The sequence below is a fragment of the Peromyscus maniculatus genome, chromosome 1 (genome assembly GCF_049852395.1).
Source record: "Peromyscus maniculatus bairdii isolate BWxNUB_F1_BW_parent chromosome 1, HU_Pman_BW_mat_3.1, whole genome shotgun sequence".
NCBI classification, from domain to species: domain Eukaryota; kingdom Metazoa; phylum Chordata; class Mammalia; order Rodentia; family Cricetidae; genus Peromyscus; species Peromyscus maniculatus.
This window is the reverse complement of record NC_134852.1, coordinates 146,705,763-146,718,029: the sequence shown is the minus strand read 5'-3', so window position 1 is coordinate 146,718,029 and position 12,267 is coordinate 146,705,763. Positions and strand designations below refer to the sequence as shown.

The window sequence follows — 12,267 nt, the reverse complement described above, 5'->3', positions numbered from 1 at the left end:
GTAACAGGAGTGCACAGTGAGGGTGGAAGAGTGTGTAACAGGAGTGCACAGTGAGGAAGGCAGAGTGTGTAACAGGAGTGCACAGTGAGGATGAGAGTGTGTAACAGGAGTGCACAGTGAGGAAGGCAGTGTGTAACAGGAGTGCACAGTGAGGAATGCAGAGTGTGTAACAGGAGTGCACAGTGAGGATGAGAGTGTGTAACAGGAGTGCACAGTGAGGATGAGAGTGTATAACAGGAGTGCACAGTGAGGAATGCAGAGTGTATAACAGGAGTGCACAGTGAGGAAGGCAGAGTGTGAAACAGGAGTGCACAGTGAGGAATGCAGAGTGTGTAACAGGAGTGCACAGTGAGGATGGCAGAGTGTGTAACATGAGTCCACAGTGAGGATGAGAGTGTATAACAGGAGTGCACAGTGAGGATGAGAGTGTGTAACAGGAGTGCACAGTGAGGATGAGAGTGTGTAACAGGAGTGCACAGTGAGGATGAGAGTGTGTAACAGGAGTGCTCAGTGAGGAATGCAGAGTGTGTAACAGGAGTGCACAGTGAGGAATGCAGAGTGTGTAACAGGAGTGCACAGTGAGGATGGCAGAGTGTGTAACAGGAGTGCACAGTGAGGAAGGCAGAGTGTGTAACAGGAGTGCACAGTGTTGAAGGCAGAGTGTGTAACAGGAGTGCACAGTGTTGAAGGCAGAGTGTGTAACAGGAGTGCACAGTGATGAAGGCAGAGGGTGTAACAGGAGTGCACAGTGAGGATGAGAGTGTGTAACAGGAGTGCACAGTGAGGAAGGCAGAGTGTGTAACAGGAGTGCACAGTGAGGAAGGCAGAGTGTGTAACAGGAGTGCACAGTGAGGCTGGCAGAGTGTGTAACAGGAGTGCACAGTGAGGCTGACAGAGTGTGTAACAGGCAGTGCAGAGGTCAGAACAGGGGACGTCACCTTCATGGTGCCAGGGTAAGTTCAGTCAGAAGGAGCCCACAGGTCTCCATCATTCATTCACCACTAAGAATGTGACACCTTCAGACAGACCAAGAGTCAGAAAGTCTCCATTTTAAAAAGTACTGACAGACACATCATAGCAAGAAAAAAGTGAAAAAGAAAGTGTGAGCCATGTAAACTAAAGGAGGAATAGCAAAAAGTAAAGTAAAATAGAAGAATAGAGACTTTGTAGGAAAAATTAAAGCTGACACTATTTTCATAATAAGTTTAGTGGGTAGCTGTTTCAGCCTTGACCTGGAAGTACCACCCCCATTGAGGCTTCGGTAACTGTCACGCCTATAAGAGGGGGCTGAGAGAGGACCCTGAAGACCCGAGATCTGATGCGTGAGCTCTCTTGGTTCCTGGATCCTGACGCTGGAGGTAGACAGAGCAGAGTTCCCCAGAGAACACCGCTGGACTGCGCTTCACCTTTCCCAGACCCTGTAACCTATCCCTTCACTTGTAAGTTACCCCACAAAATAAATCTCCCTTTTAACTACGTGGAGTTGCCTTAATGTTTTAACCAATAGTAAGTGTTAATGTTCACATCAGTATTATTGACAAATTGTTGAAGACTTTGACCCCACTGTGACCATATTCAGGTTTAATGAGGTAACAATGGTGAGTCCTGGCTCTAGTGGTAAGAAAAGACACCAGTGTGCACCCTGTCCCTCCGCAGGAACACCCCTGGGACATCCTGGAGCACATCTAAAGGTGGGAGCCACCGCAAGCCAGGAAATGAGTCCTCACCAGGACTCGATCTGCCTCCCTCTTACCTGGGACTTTTTCAGCCTCCAGCGCTGAAAGAAAGAAATGCCTGCTCCTTTGTGTTACAGGAGTCTGAGCTAACCAAGACAGCGTTTATGGATTTTCTCACAATGCACTCTACCAGATAAGGTTGGGAGAAATCTAGGCATAAAGGCAGACAATCTGGGGGCTTTATACATTACTCTTAGTCTTGGGTGTAACACGTCTATCTAACTTTTAAGGTCTATCATTAAGTATTAGAAAGGAAATGGAAGTTACCCCTCCCCCACCCCATCCAATGAAGAACAAAGAAGGCAAAATCCACAGAGATTGAGTGAACAGGAAGAAATGTGACATTCTTTGAAGGACACTTGGTGGCAGACAAATGAAATACAGTGGCCAGGGCCACTTGCTCTACAAACTTGGTGATCTGAGTGTGATCCCTAAAATGCATGTAACGGTGGAAGAGGAGAACTGACTCCACAAAGCTGTCCTAGACCTCCACAAGTGCACCATGGCCTTTGTACGCCCACCCACCCCTACATAAACAATGGATAAAATCAAAAGCAGAAATGCTATGCTCACTGATGGGTATGAGGCTAAAACAGTAGATTATTCTGAAGGAGGAGAAGGGGAGAGGAGCAGAAAGAGGGGTAACATTGCTTTGGCCAAAAGAGAAAACAAATTCTCAAGAGCTAACAGCAAAGGCCATGAAGTACGTTCTAAGGTCTACAGATCCTAGTTTATTGGCTCCATTTTGCTATTCAATTTTGTTTCCCTCCAACTTAATGAATTTCCCATTTTTTTTAAATTAATTTACCTGATAATTCATTGTGTAATGCTAGGACTCAACAAACTATTTTATTGTGTGTGTGTGTGTGTGTGTGTGTGTGTGTGTGTGTGTGTGTGTGTCTTTGTTTATGTGTCAGGGTAAATGTATGATATATGTGTGTATGTCAAGGTGTGCAAATACGTATGTGTATGTATGTATGTGTGTGTGTGTGTATATGTCAGTGTGTGTGTGTGTGTGTGTGTGTGTGTGTGCGCGCGCGCGCGCACGCACGTGCTTATGCATGTGTATATCACTCATATCTAGGTCACACAGGATCCTGGGAAGCTTAAGAAACATGCCCGTGATCCTGCACACGTGTGTGTGAGATCACACACAAGTAGAAGCCAAGGATCTCACTCAACCTGAAGCTAGGCTGGCAGACAGTAAACCCTAGAAATCCCCATCTCCTTTCCTGCTGTCTCTGGAGTTACAGGCACGCACCTGGCCACACCTGCCCACTTATGTGGGTGCTGGGGTTCAAACTCCGGTCTTCCGGTTTGAGCACCAAGCACTCTCACTCTTTACACCGTCTTCTCAGCCCATAGCTCTGCTTTGAAAGAGAGCAGCCTTCCTAGTGCACAATTAGGAGACTATTCCTTTTCATTGCTGAATGGTATTCCACTGTGTAGATGAGTTCTAGTCTGGTTGACCCTTTATCTGTTAGCAGACAGTTCAGCTATTGTCTGGTTTGAGTCCTTGCATAAAAAACTGAATTTTGATATGTTCATATTTTGAAAAATGTGTGTGTGTGTGTGTGTGTGTGTGTGTGTGTGTGTGAGGCAGACAGAGAGATGATAGACAGATGAGAGAGAGAGAGAGAGTATATAGTAGCCCAGATACTTGCCCTGCTTATGACTGGCCAACGGTTCCCCCCGACACCTCCTGACTGTATACACTTTGGCTCCTTGCAGGGCCTAGTTGAGGCCCAATTAGCTGTGCTTCTCCAGCGACTACGGGACATTAACTCTTGATTGCAGCCTTGGATCAGACTCTTCCCCTTTTGAAACCGAGCAAAGTGGGGGTTTCTGCTTAAGCAGAGTCAGAGGAGGATTACCAGTGGTCATGCATAATTTATGTGGCTTTTGTGGGGCCTTGAAAGAGGCCCTGGCATAATCTAGAAACTGAATTAGATTTGTGAACTGAAATGCTCTGGGGGCATGGTTCCCTTCCAGGGGAGCCCATACTGCCACTCTTGGCCAGTGTGACTCAGTTTCTCCCAACCAAAGGCATCTGAACTGCCAGCCTTGCCTGTGCCAGCAGGTCCTTTTGCTCACCAGGAGGCTGCCTGCTGCCCTCACAGTGGTATCCCAGGCTGCATACTCTGCCCTCACCAGAGAACCAGGGACAGACCTTCTTAGTTCCTGTAAAGAACCAGGAAAATACTGGGGCCGACGCTTCCACCTGCATGTGAGTGGTGGCCCTCTGAGCCACTGCAAACAGGGCTGTGCGCCTTTAAGAAGCAAAAACCAATTCAAAGCATGTTGCAACCCTGGTGGTTGCTAAGGCTTCTCTCTTCCACTGCCCAAGTGTCTGGATCTCAGCTTCAGATGAGTGTGGCCTGCTGGGATTTGGGCTGCCAGTTTAATTAGTGTTCAGTAATTTCAATAATGAGTGACAATTCATCCGGGCTTTTAGGTTGGTCTTCTGTTCAGCAGCAAATCAATAATCCACAGTTTTTCCCTTCTTTAAAGACAAGGAAGTGGCATGTGAGCTACATCAGATGAGAAAAATAAATGAGGAAGCGCTCGAGTCCCTCAGTAACTTGAGAGGCAATTGGTTTTAATGGTGTGGGCAGCCTCCCCAGCTTGTTGATGTTATTGAAGGAGCAAAGGTCATTAGGAACTGGAAAGAGGCTCTCGCATCCTTGCGGTAAACAGTTTGCCCTGGCTGTAACCATAGTGATTTGGGTAAATGAACACAGGTATACGGATTACTACCCTATTCCCCAGGCTGCCTGTATTATTGCCTCTGAAGATATAAAAACAATTGAGGCTAATTGTATGAGAGAGAGTTTATTACAAACACAAATGGAAAGAGAAAAAGATAACCAGGCATGTTCTTTCTGAGGTTCCCCCACCTGGCCCAGGCGCCTTCATGTGCCCTGTGTAACACGCACTTCGTTGGCTTCTAACCCAAGGCTACGACTGGTTTGTCCAGCCTGTTAGTGGGAAGATGTCCTCGGTGGCACTGCGGATGATTCTTTCTTGGCTTTGGAAAGGCTCCTCTAAGTGGGCAGTCACAGGCCTCTGAAGCACGATCAGAACTCGGCAATTACTTGTTTGACTGCCGGTGGCTCCTCGGAGCTGAGGCGCTTCAAAGCCGAGGAAAGACATTTATCTCAGTGACGAAGACACGGGGGTACAGCCTCTCCCCAGCCAGTGGCTGAGAAGTTCCCTGCATTATGGTGGGGACCCTGCCAGCTAGAGCTGCGGCTTTTTTTTGTAAACTGGTGGGCTCTCTTTTGTTGCAGCTACAAAGAGGTTTCATAAGGTGTTGTGATTCGCGGTATACAAACCCATTAAAAAAACACCAGTGAAATCCCCAGCTGGGAAGGTCAAGCCTAATGAAGTGGGCTGTGGTGAGGAGTGCCACTGCACAGCATCCCTGATGTAGGCTAGAGGTGCTCCAAGTGAACAGCGCTTATAATTATGATCATCTGACACTTCCCATTCACCTCCGGTGCTATTTTTTTTTTCTCACAAGAGAACAGATTAATTGTGTATCAACTGATACACATAAAAAGGATTTGATAGAAGGCTTAATAAAGTAACATTAAATAGGCAATCCCACTGAAATTCTAATGTGTGTATTCTTAATTAAATTCCCTGGCATGGTACAGCCATCCAGGTACATTCTGGTTGCTTCTGCACCCACTGGATGAGCCTAGAAGATGGTGGGAAGGAAGACAGCCGCACAAAGAGGTCTCTCTTTCCTCCTTTACCTCTGCCCAAACAGGAGCAGGCTGAGCAGGAAATGAAAAAAGAGCACCCGGCCTTGGTGGGGCCTGGACTAGTGTTGGAATCTGTATCCACACAGGTGCTGAGGCTGGACTCCTAAAAATCCGGTGCATTGGTCAACCCTGGGTTTTACGTTACTATTCAGTGCCAGGTGAGAAGGGGTAGATGAATTCAAGTAAAGACACTTTGAAATGAAGAGAATAAAAGAGAGGAGGAAGATAAGGATACGTTTATGAAGAGGAGGAAGAGTTAGAAAAGGAGGAGGAAGAGGAAGAGGAAGAGAAGAAGGGTACCTAGGTGGAGGAGGAGGAAAGGATGAAAGCAGAGGAGATGAAGAGGGAGGAGAAACGGGGGAGAGAAAGGTTGTGGACTAGGAAAAGAACAAGAATTAGAAGAGGCGTGCTCAGCAGTCCTGGCTGCATCCTAGAGAGTAACTGTTGAGCTGGAGCAGAATAAATATGTGTTTAAAAGCCACATGTAGAGGTAATGAGGCGACCTGATTCATTAACTGCCTTGAAGTAGTCCGCAAAACCTCTCCACTCCGTGCCGTGCCATTGCATCCACCCCACCAGCTGGCTTGGGCTCTGCTCCTTCCGTCTCCCAATGCTGCTGCCACGGGGAATTGGCAGATTTCTCCCCACAGGCCTTACACGTCTACGTGGATCTCATCTGCTCAGTGGGAAAGGAAAGCGCTAAAACAGGGCATGTGAGGCGATGTGCTTTTGCCCAAAGCACTGCCTGGAAGTGACCATAGCATTGGGAAAAGGCAAAGGATATTGCTAAGATGTCCAGAAAGAGGAGTAGCATCTCTCAGGCACAGGGCAACCACACAGCCCGCCTTGTGCTCAGCTTCCCTGTGCATAGTTCAGGGGACTTGCCCTGTTGTCGGGAAGATTGGGCATGAAGGCACCGCCCGACGTGCCGAGGAGGACCCGAATGCCACCCGTGGGAAGAACATTCCAGAACATTCTGTGTCTACCCTGGTCATAACATTGTCAAGTGGCACACTAGCTTAGTAGCAGAACGATGATTGCAGCCGGGCTCTGCAGTATGGAAGCTGTGAGGCCTCAGGCTGAACACTGAACCCAGTCAAGACTCAGTTTCCCTTCCTGCAGAGAAGCTAATACTCCTCTTTCCAGGGTGACTCACCCTTTCTGGAACATACCACTACTCCAGCTGCTGGCCTTCCTGCAGCCCATGTGCTCCTGAAGGGTGGGAAACAGACAGACCACATTCTAATGCTCCATGGCCACTGTAGGAGGAAAGAAGACATGAGTCCAGTTCTCCGGGGGCTGGGAGGACCCCTTCACCTGTGTGTAAGGAAGAAGCCTGGCAAAGATGCTGAGGCTGGGATCAAGGAAGCCCAAGGACCAAGAACAGTAGCAGAAAAGATGTGGGCCTTCAGGGAGGCCAGGGCTGGGTAGCAGGAGAGGTGGAAGCTGTGAGCACCACTGGCGAGGCATGGCAGGGGATGATCACACCAGCTTCATATCAGGAACCAGCAGAGCCTGCCAGATGCATAAGTCTGAGACTAGCATTGGCTACACAGTGAGGTCCAGTCTGGCCTGGGCTATAAAATGGCACCCTGTCTCAAAAAAAAAAAAATACAACACAAAACAACAACAAAACCAAAACACGACAATAGGCCGGGAGTGTAGCCCTGGCTGCAGAGGTAAAGCTCAGAGGTGATGGCAAGATGGCTGCAAGAGATTCCCTGGGACTAGATGATGGTGAGGGCTGGATTGAAGATGACAGCTGAGACTTGACCTTGACCCTGGCATCAAGGACTACACTATGGAACTTTGGGTGTCACTCCTGGAAACCTTACTCCTAAAAGACATATGAGCCACTCTTTGGGTGATGACTACCCAAAGGAAAGGTGTCCTTTCCTTTTCTGAGACTAAGCAAGGATTGCTTCTCCTAAGTCCCCTTCCTTGTCAGAAGCCAAGGAAAGCAGGTTGGCCTGGGCAGCATTGCTGGGCCTGTTTAGAGGCTCCACAGAAGATAAGTGCTCAGGTCCCATAGTGCACTTGGCCACCTGCCACTCACTCTCAGCCTGGGATGCTACAGACCCAGCCAAGAGCATCATGGTCAAATGGACCTCTAGAAAGAGATACTATAAGGCTCTTCCTGGCCACAAATCTCATGGAAACTCTTAGTTCCTAAGCTAACCTTGGCTCAACCACGGCCTGCCAAGTAGGGTCACCATGCTTTGGGTCACCTACCCCATCCTGCAACACCTTTCCTGTCTGACCTCCCCCATTCCTGAGTTTCCTGGACTCTTGGATTGTTGAAGCTGAGCTGTTCTCTTAAACACCGCCTCTCCCCCACCCCTGCTTTGGTTCTAACTTCCTAGATCATAACCCATCTTATAAACCTTGGGCTGAAGCTAGCCCTGAGCCTGAGAGGCCAGAATCAGCGATAAGGCCAATATCCACATCACACCAGTGACTAGGTAGAAACCATACATCTTCAGATATCCAAGATGGACTGTCCCAAGTGACCAGATACCACTTCATGGAGAGAAACAGTGAGCCAAGAAGAAAGCTCACAGTAGCCAGCACGACTGGGTAGCTGGGAAGAAACAGCTCCAGGCTGCCATGAGAAGCTGACAAAACCTAACAGATGTTGTTCTGGTGGCCAGTTTAGTGAATGGCTCTGAGAATCACATCTGCCCATGAAGAGATGTCCGTGGGATTGCCTCCTGCCTGCTTATACTGACTGGTCCCAAGGCAAAGGACAGCCCCTGAGACAGGGTGACCAACAACCTGGTTTCTATTGAACCCCTGGGATAGGAGACACTGTGCCTGGGTCTGTCCAGATACAAACCACAGGGAATCCTCCCCCAGCCTTGCAGACAGCATCATTACAGCCCCTATTTTTAGATTAGGAAACCTAAGTACAGAAAGGGTCAGACAGGGAGATGGTGGGGCCTTGACATTGGGGTTCCCCAGGAAGTTTCTTAGATTGGCCCTGACTTGAAGCAGATGGAAACATAGTGTTTACCAATCATAGTGAAAGGGTTTGTCTTCGGTGGGGTCTCACACACACTAGACAAATGCCACACCACTGAGTGATACACTTAGCACTTTCTGCTTTGAGTTTGAGCCAGGCTGTCTTTAAATTCCTCAGACTGTCCTTGAACTCATTCTGTAGCCGAGGCTGGCCTTGAACTGAGTAATTCTCCTAGCTCAGTCTCCAGAATAGCTGGGACTACCGGCCTGCGCCACCAGACTATCAATTCACGGCAAAATCGAAAGCACAAAACCAAGAGTACCTTGCAGACCCCAACCACAAAGGGTGCATGTTAAGATGCTTTAAGCTCTGTCGTGGTGGAAATGACCAGGACAGGCTGGCTGTGGCTTGGAGTTGACCAGACGGTGAGAACCTCCCAAGCTTTAGCTTCCTCTTCCAGCAGCCCAGGAGACTGGCTGGCACAGACTGGTTCTCTGGAATTTAGGATGAACTGCAGTAGGAGGTCACACAGGTGTGCTGGGCTCTCCCTGCTGGGACTGCAGGTGTCGCCTCAGGGCAAGGATTAGAGCACTTAGGAGGGATCCTGGTCAAGATCACACTGCTGTTGCCTTCTAGTCTGGCTGCCTCGCTCTCCCGCTGAGCTCCTCGGTTTCTCATCGGAATATGGCCGAACCTTCTGACTTTCCTTATAAGCTTAAGTCCTGTTATCCTGTGAAGAAGAAAGACCACAACCCAAGGCTCCAGTGGGAATAACATCCCTCTCAGAGATCCATTCTACAGGTACCTAATGTGTGTGCAAGGTACCGTGACTATGTATGAGACCTATGCTCCTGAGTGTGAGGAAAGAGTCCCCACTGTACGTATATGAGAAATAACACTGTATGCAGGCCACTGAGCCTCTGTAAGACATGTGCGCCTACTAGGAATGAATAATAAGGACCCACTATGTGTGAAGCCAAGTGTCTATAGTGTGTGTAGTGTGTGCTGGGAAACATGTCTTCGGAAATGAAGCCATAGGCACAGTATCAGAGTGTAAAATACATGGCAAATGGCTCTGGTTGGCATTCAGAGGTCTCTCTGTCATCCCCTCCTAGCTCAGCTGATTTCTGGGTGCTTTGCTCAGGAGGGCTATCTAACCATTGCACCCTGACTTTTTTTTTTCAGAAACAGGAAAGGCTAAAGATGTTTCCAGAAGGAAAGTTGGAGCTTAGAACATGGCCCTGGCTCTCACTGCTGCAGTGGCAGGAAAGCCACGGGACAGGACAGGATAATAATAGGAAGTGGCTTCTGCATTCCTGCTACAGCATGGAGGGTAGAGCAGAGAAAGGACCTCCCAGGGCTCCCTGGCCAGACTTGAGTTCTCAGTCTCTTGTCCACAGTCCCAGGCTTCAAAGAGGTGGTCTCTGTGTTGTTTCTCCCCTAAGGACCATTCTTTCCTTCTATTCCATTCCTCCCCGGGTTAATCCTGGGCTGTGGGCAGCAAGGCCCCCCTCAGGGCAGGTCCAGAGTGACTCCCATTGGTCTGATTTCCAGTGAAGGTATGGCAGAGGCCCTGTAGAGGAGGCCAGGTAGGCAGGAGGAAGGTAATGGGGAGCAGTGACTCTCAGCACAGATTGCCACCGCCCGAGTCCATGGTTCCAGTCAGAGGAAAGCAATAAGACCTGTGGCTTTGTATCCAATATGTGCCCATGAGAATTAGCAAGCAGAGGCAGGGGCAGGACCACAGCTGGAAGGGAAGGGCAAAAGTCAGTCAGGCATTTGGAAAAGTGTCACTTTAAAATATGAGGGGACCCCCTCAGGCTTCCAGGCAGGGCCAGCCCCCTGCTGATGTGGGAAGGGGCTGGTGGAAAAGAAAACCTACAAGTAGCCTGACTGAGACTCAGCAGGCCCAGGGAGCCTCATTTGTTCTTCAGAAAGGGAAAAAGAGAACAGGTACTTTAAAACTCTCCCCACCCTGCATTCCTCCCCACACACCACCAACACACGAGGAAGAGCCTGTACATGTTCACATATGTGAACACACACACACACACACACACACACACACACACACACACACACACACAGAATTCATCTTCACACTTGACATCAGTCCTGTTACCCTAGAAATATGGAACCAGCAGGTTCCTACTTGAGCAGTGATTTTGGAGAGCCGCGGAAGTCTAGCTTGTGATGATGAGTCTCAGAGGAAAGCCTGGCCCCCAGTGGGGTCACACGATCAAGTTTCATAAGCTGACTTGGACCAAAGTCATGTGTGTGGCTCTTATAGCCCAAAATTGTTCTCCCCCTCCCCAATATCTACCAAACAGAACAATGAGGCCCTTTGAAATCCCCCAGAGACCAACTATTAAAACCACAATTTACAACTGCACATATCATCTAATGTGTTAACCAGGTGTTCGGTGTTATTGTTTGAAACTCTACCTTGGTTTAAATCAAATGAAGAAAAGCCAAAAGTCCAATTAAAACCCACATTGCCTCTTTATCGAGGGGAGGTGAAAGACATTCATTACAGAGTTAATGGCAGAAGTCTCATAAAATGTTAGACCATCCCTTTTTCTTCCACTTTCTGATTTCTTGCTCAGGGTCTCACAGCTCGCTGGCATTTCCTGTTCTTAACTCAAGGGGGTGGGGTGGGGTGGAGGGGGAGTGCTAAAATAAATCTAAGAGTTTCTGGCTTAATTGTTGTAGCATCTTGGACACTCTGGCTGAATTTGACAATTGAATGTTGTCACGGGGTATTAAGATCCTGCAGTGGGCCCATTTAGGCGATTATTTCCTAGGCTGTCCCTTAATACCTTCCAGGCTCGGGCTGCATCCTCCCTGCCAACATGTGTCCATTGTATTTAATAGATCAATGACAACAAATTTATGTTGCTAAGCTCAAGAAGAAGAAGAAAAAAAAAGAGCAAACCCCACTGAAAGCTTCCCTGGACCTGCCTCTGCAGACACTGACCAACCGACGTGGAATTCTGTCGTCTTCGCTCACAGGTAATGACTTCCAGACTTGGAGTGCCTGTCTTTGTCTTGGACCATTTTTCACATTCCATCTTGATCTTGAAAGCCCTGTTCCATTGTGCCTGTGATTTTCTGCTTAGATGTCATGGTCACCTCCCCTCCTGTCACTGAATCTTCTCTGGGTCTTGATACTGGCTTTTCCGTTTTCCCCACAGATGCTCTGCGTTCATTGGCAGCCTCGGCTGCATCGCCTGGAAGCGTCTCACCCAGTTCCTGTCCGGTCTTCTTCTTATAAGGGACTAAAAACAGACAACAAGGATTTTTTTTTTCTGGCCTCCTGGCTGCTGTACTGAAATAAATAAGATAATCTGATAAATCAGATCCATTTTTCTCTTTTCATAGAGTGTGTGAAGCTGGGGGGAAAGTGTCTGTTACAGCACATCTGTTCCCCTTTACGCCTTATTTAAGAAAATAATTCTTGCCAGATTTTTACCCACCCATAATAATTACACCATTTTTACAGATGTGGTTTTTAACAGCTTCATCCTGGCCCTGAAACTTTTATACAATTTGCAATGAATTTGCTTCTTGGCTTGCACTTCGTTATTAGCTGGCAATAAAGAGAGGGAGGTCAAGGAGGCTGTTGCCAGAACTGCACCTTTGATGGGTGTTTCTCTAAGCCAAGCTCCTAGAGCAGAAGTGGCCGCTGCCATCACCCCGCTCTATTGTCCCAAGAAGCACCACACTTGGGAGCCGTACACTGGAGCGCTGCCCTTGGCAATCTCTCCGGCATTGTCTTACTTTATCCCTTTTCATTCCC

The 12,267-nt window shown here is 48.3% G+C and overlaps 1 long non-coding RNA gene across 1 annotated transcript; it reads left to right on the top strand.

Annotated features, from left to right (window-relative positions):
- Nucleotides 1–9,110: 9,110 nt before the first annotated feature.
- On the top strand, nt 9,111–11,808 carry LOC143272387 (uncharacterized). The gene is made up of 3 exons (XR_013049899.1): nt 9,111–9,269; nt 11,343–11,480; nt 11,663–11,808. It is a non-coding gene; the product is annotated as an uncharacterized LOC143272387 (long non-coding RNA).
- The last annotated feature ends 459 nt before the right edge of the window (nt 11,809–12,267 follow it).